Source organism: Ischnura elegans, chromosome 6 (assembly GCF_921293095.1).
Source record: "Ischnura elegans chromosome 6, ioIscEleg1.1, whole genome shotgun sequence".
Lineage (NCBI taxonomy): Eukaryota > Metazoa > Arthropoda > Insecta > Odonata > Coenagrionidae > Ischnura > Ischnura elegans.
In genome coordinates, this window is record NC_060251.1 from 6225870 (window position 1) to 6231693 (window position 5824).

Below are 5824 nucleotides of genomic sequence, written 5' to 3' on the forward strand. Positions count from 1 at the left end.
AACCTCAATCCTTTTTCGAGAAATAACCTTTTGGCCTTTCAGAAACGACAATACATACACGGCAGGAGATGCTAGAATTTTCCAACTCTCCTATTAGTTGAATCATGTCAGAGAAGCAAACATTCGTTCCCATGTACTGAATATCTGAGGTATACAGATTAATTTTAGATTTTCTTTCATGCTAAATATGCGAATAATGGACTAAAAACACAACGGAGCGGTCTTCCGAAAAATAGCATTAAATTGAAAAATTACCAAGTATGGAGAAAATTAAAAAAAAAACTCCTTCGGGCCGGATTTGAACCAGCGACCTATGGATATCTGACACTGGGAACCATCTACAGTCCACCGCTCTACCAACTGAGCTACCGAAGGCGCATGAAATCACGAGGATCTCCACGGAATATACAGCGAGTGGCTGACCTCATTTCCGAGGGTGAAAGTGAATGAGAGCGATCCAGCGAAGCTCCGACTGACATTCCAGACGAAACGATGGAGCGAAGACGGAAAGGGAGTGGAGTGCAGAGACGTCGCGTCCAAAACACAGCCGACGCGCAGCCACGCGCTCAAAAACGTTCGTACTCACTTTATCCACATCCAGATGCTCAATGCATTGGAATACCCTCAAAGGAAACAACAGTGCATTTCGGATTTTGCTTAAAGGGGATGCAGCATAGTTACGATTGGCTTCGACGTGAACTTCAAGCTCGAGAAAACTTTCCCGGTATATTAGGGTCGCGGGCACGGTGTGCTGTATTTCTCTATCATTATTTGCTCGGATGTTATGAAAACTTAAGTGATATAATGACCGTTATGCGGCATTCCTGGGATGGGGAGAGAGTTTTAATTTTCCCCGGTTACTGAGGTGATTAGCCACAACAATGGTAGGTTGACACAGAGATGAGAAACGAAAGATAAATGTATTCTCCGCATATTCTGAATACAGCCAAAAGTATCGATTTTATCACAATCTTAAGGGCAGTATAATTATCTATTTTTTAACGCTAAATTATTTTTTCCAACATATCGGTTTCATTTAACGAAGGAAATACTTCGAATTTTTGCAAATAATTATAGTTTGCCCTAACTTTTAGTTCAATTAGTTACAATTAAATATTATTATTATTGACTTGAATCTTCTCCTATCTCATTTATGAATCGATTAGCTACTTTGAGAGAACACTTGAACCACACTCAGTGCCCATGTTTGCAGTTCTATTTGTCATCCTCACTTAAACTATTCATTTCATACCATACATTTCCTCTGTATTTTCTTCGATCCACTTCTATTTTTATTCTTCGTTCCTAGTTTATGACATTTTCCTATGCTTTCTCCTTCTTAATTTTCTCCGCATACCCCATCTTCTTTCTTCCTTTCTCTCGAAAGGGCTGTATTAATCCCATAGGAGAACTTGGGAAAGAATAAACGCCAATATCTCTATAAATATCGATCATAGAGGCGTATCGAATGGCGATAGCCCTTTATATCCCCTGCTTTCTGATGGAGTCTTTATGGATGGAGTGTAGATGCGGGAAATAAGCCGGGTTGATTACGGCATGGTATGCTATAGCGTTTGGAGGAGGCGAAAGACTGCTGAGGTCATTTGCGCCACGAGGGATGGGTATGGAAGGAAGGGATGACAGAAACCCAGCGTCGGCATTAGCCTTTTATAAACGTAAGGCGCCAAGGGGACAACGGCTTAACGTACCATCCGACGGACGGAGTGCTGTACTTAAAATATCCTCCGCACATCATTCAGACACGGATAGGGCAGTTTTCGTAAATTCTCTTCCATTAATGGGATTTGAACCCGAGCCCACGGGGTAAGAGGCCAAAATTCTAGCCACCACACTCACCCAATACCCCAATGGTTAAGAGGGCCAATACTACCAATGGACAACTTGAATCGGCTGATTTACCTAAAAGACTTCCTCAGCAACTCGAGTTGAGTAGACGGCTTCACGATTGCTTGAAACCATCAACCGCCAACTTCAACCGTCAACTTCTAAGTTCGGCTAAGCTGACGATTGACGGACAACAGTTAACGTTTTCTCATTAGGGCATGCGCACAGAATAGGGCATGCGATTATGGGATAACATTTGTTGACGGTTGGCAGCAACTCTAATACACTATTGTCATATTTACGTTTCATAACTGGAAAATATATTCGTGGAAATCAAGGCTCTGTTTTATTTCTGCGAAGAAATGTTGAGTTTTCTAGATATTTGTACATTGTCCCAACTGTGTACTATCTAATTATTTTTATATATGAGAATGTAAGAAATTCGTAGATATGAAAATATTTGCTGATAGGAAAATTGAGTGGACAGCTGCTTCCAACAAATCTTTGGATCCTAGATCAATGATGCTAATTTTTATGTCACTTATCATGAATCATTCTTTAGGATAACTTCAGCTTTCGAATAATACTAATTTCAGCAGCTTTTATTGACCTAAAGAGTGAGCATCAAAATAAAATTGTCAAAAGTACAAAAAGGTAACCATAAAAATTTGTAGTCCCAAAGAATTTGATATTTTCAACACTTCTAAACGAAAATATTTAGCGAATATCACGCAAAAACCTAGCTTAATAAATTTGATGCAAATAATTTTTGTGAACTTGGTAATTTTTTCATTTAACGGTTATTGTAATGTTATTATTCCACATTCCAAACTTTGAAATTCCAAATGATCTGTTGGTGAATATTTTTGCGTCACAACAGTTTAGTATGCAGTCCTTCACTGAAAATTGGACGAATTGACTTCCAAACGATTTTCACCATCTCATGTGAAAATCCACACTACACGCGCTGAGGCTTGGAATTTATGCAACTTTATTCGTGAACACGCGGAGATCAAATGCACAGGGAAGTTGAGGCAACGTGACCGTGCAGCTAATCTGGCTTCGGAATCGATTCACAAAAGCCTGCCATCCATCGTTTTATCCTGATCGTGGCTACGGGACACCACAAAACGGCTTCCCGCAATCGCCTATAGCCAGTTCATTAGACGACGTTGATTCCGACCGTATAGGCCTTTCCTTCCACGATTCGTCTCAATTTACTTACCGCTTCCTGGCCGCTACAAAGCCTTTTAATCGGCCGCAAAGTGGCCTTGATGCTCGCGTGTATACAGAGTGAGTGCCAGGCTTCAGCTGAAAGCATTAGCGGTCAAGCGAATTATAAGGACGAGAAGAAGAAACAATAAAGTGGAAACCATGGAAACGAGGTGCTCTCGGGGGGTAGCAGGGTAACCAACGGCGGAAGGGAAACAACATACTTATGTCAATACAAATACGAGTTAAGTTAGAAAATTAAAAACATGCAAGAATATTACTTAAATCCTTATACTTCTTTTCGTATTCGACATTAAATTTAATAGAAATAAAATTTACAATCAAAACAAAACTTTACCAAATTTCATCGTCGGAATCACCAATTCGGTTCAATCATGGATAAACGACTCTGCGACTCTTTCTGTTTCCCTTTTGAAGGCATTAAGAAGAAGTCAAAAATGGTTGCTGCTCATATTTACTACAGATTGCTCCACAAAGACGGTAATTCCATGCACAATATCAGTCATAGATTAGCTCTAGAGCTACACGGATGAATCATTTTAGGTTAAGAGTCAAATATTTGACCTTGTGACTAAGTTTTCTTGGATGTCACACAATTACTTATGCCACTTATTTTTTATCAGTGCGCGACCCGGGTTTCAATGAATTATCATCATCTTTAGGCGCATAAAAATTATTTGTTTATCTTTTTATTGTTACCTAGTTACTTGATGAATTTTAACGGACGCCAGAATAGGGGAAAAGGATGGGTAGAGATATTCATTTATGAGAGTACTGTCCTGACTTTCAAAAATTATAATTTTTAGAAATTCTAATTGCTCTCTAGAGTCCGCCGTGAATAGGTAATATGTGTAATAAAGTGTAATAAGTGGTGTAAGTTATTGTGTGACATCCAGGAAGACTTATAATGGAATGCCATAAAGTGAATCAAGAGTTAGTGTATTTTGATTGTGACTAAGGCCTTTCCTTACTTGCTTCGTCTCAATTTAAATGCCGTTTCCTGCTCACTACAAAGCCTTTTAATAAGCTGCCTTGGCTTTAGCGCAGATGGAGTGAGCGTTCAGCTGAAAGTCACTCGGAAACAGCACTACGGTCGAACGAGCAGCATGGACGGCATGAAGGGTAAGGGTCAACAAAACGTAGGTGTCTATCGAGTGTCCACATTATTCCTTGAGGGCATACCCAACGAAATCATAAAAAAATTAAAGATGCTTAAATTTCCACAAAATATCTCAAATGGAGTTGCAGAATCCTAGCGCATTGGCATATTTATAGCCACTATTTTGTTTAATTAATGATTTTAGCACAAATATTTTGTTAATAATTAGGTAATTTTCAGGAACAATAACAAATTTGAATAAGTTCTTTAAAAAAATACAACAAATGAAATTGTTTTATGAAACTTATTCTTTAAATTTGTTTCCATTATGAAATGGTCATTTACCCGTTTTTACTAATAATATATTCGAACGATAGAAGTAGCCACGAGGTAAGTAAAATAGAGGAAAGCAATGTAACCCCCAAATTAAATAGTACCATGGGAAATTGCAAAGATAGCATATTAAATGCCTGTAAACAACTTTCTCTTGCTAAATTTAGTTTAATAACATTTCCAATAGAAATAAACGACTTGTAATCAAACGCGATCGTCGGTATCAGCCAATCAGATGCTTCAGCGGACTTTGGGTATTTGCCATTTTATCCAATCCCTCACATCAATGAAACTATGGAAAAAGGGAAGAGTTACTTTGTAGAGGAAGCCGAATATCGCCCTAATATTCACTCTTGAGTGTTTTCACGATGACAAAAATGGGGTAAAATCAGGAAAAACTGCCATTAGGTACGAGCTGGAAGCATACATGTTTTTTTCAAAAATACGATGAAATATGGGTTCCATCAGTCACCAAATGATATGCGTCTTTGTTTTTCGCTTTGTCTCAATTCAATTGATATTTCCTGGCCACCACTGAGCGTTTTCGTCAGCCGCAAAGTGGCACTCGTGTATATAGAGTGAGCGCTAGGTTTCAGCAGAAAGTAATTCGCGATAAAGGGAACAATATGGACGTCAAGAATGGAAATATCAGCGTAACGCTCACATTAAATTTAATGGATTGAAATGAATTGATTACGAATGAAAAAATCTTCATTCGTAACAAAAATTAATACAACATTCATCGTAAGAAATAGCCAATCGGTCCAATCAGGGATTCCGTTATCTGGTGTATTTTTTGTTACCATTGTGGAAAATTGATAGGAAATTTCCCATAGGGAGACCAAGGACAAGTACTTAGCACAGCCATACCATACTATGTATGTACTTTTGGTGGGAATCGGAAATCACAAATCAATGTAAACGATGAGCCATACTAATAGGCAGGTATAATATATTGTGCCACTCTTTCAAATTGAGTGTTGGAATGTTTGTTAATATTTTTATTCTTCTTTTACTTTGTATAAGTTTTATGGGACAGCAATTCCCAGAAATTTAATAAATGCATACCTTCTCTACCATTACTTCTGCGTCTTCACTTCCTTAATTAAAGGTCTCGTGTCCTTGATAGCCGTTTAGGGTGCTATTCGTCCGTGAGCTGGAAGCGCTCACGGTCAAGCGAATAATAAGGACAGCAGAAGTATTCCAAAGCTCGAAGCGAGTGTCACGTCTTCCGAAGCAAATGCGCAGTTTAAGGAGCGTGCAGAACAATGGGTATTGTGTGTAGATGCTCCTTTGCTTACGGAGCTCGCACTG

The 5824-nt window shown here is 38.7% G+C and overlaps 1 non-coding gene across 1 annotated transcript; it reads right to left on the reverse strand.

The window, feature by feature from the left end:
- Window positions 1–283: 283 nt before the first annotated feature.
- Trnay-gua lies at window positions 284–375 on the reverse strand. Its single transcript is given in 2 exon segments — window positions 284–319; window positions 339–375. It is a non-coding gene; the product is annotated as a tRNA-Tyr (tRNA).
- Window positions 376–5824: the final 5449 nt, after the last annotated feature.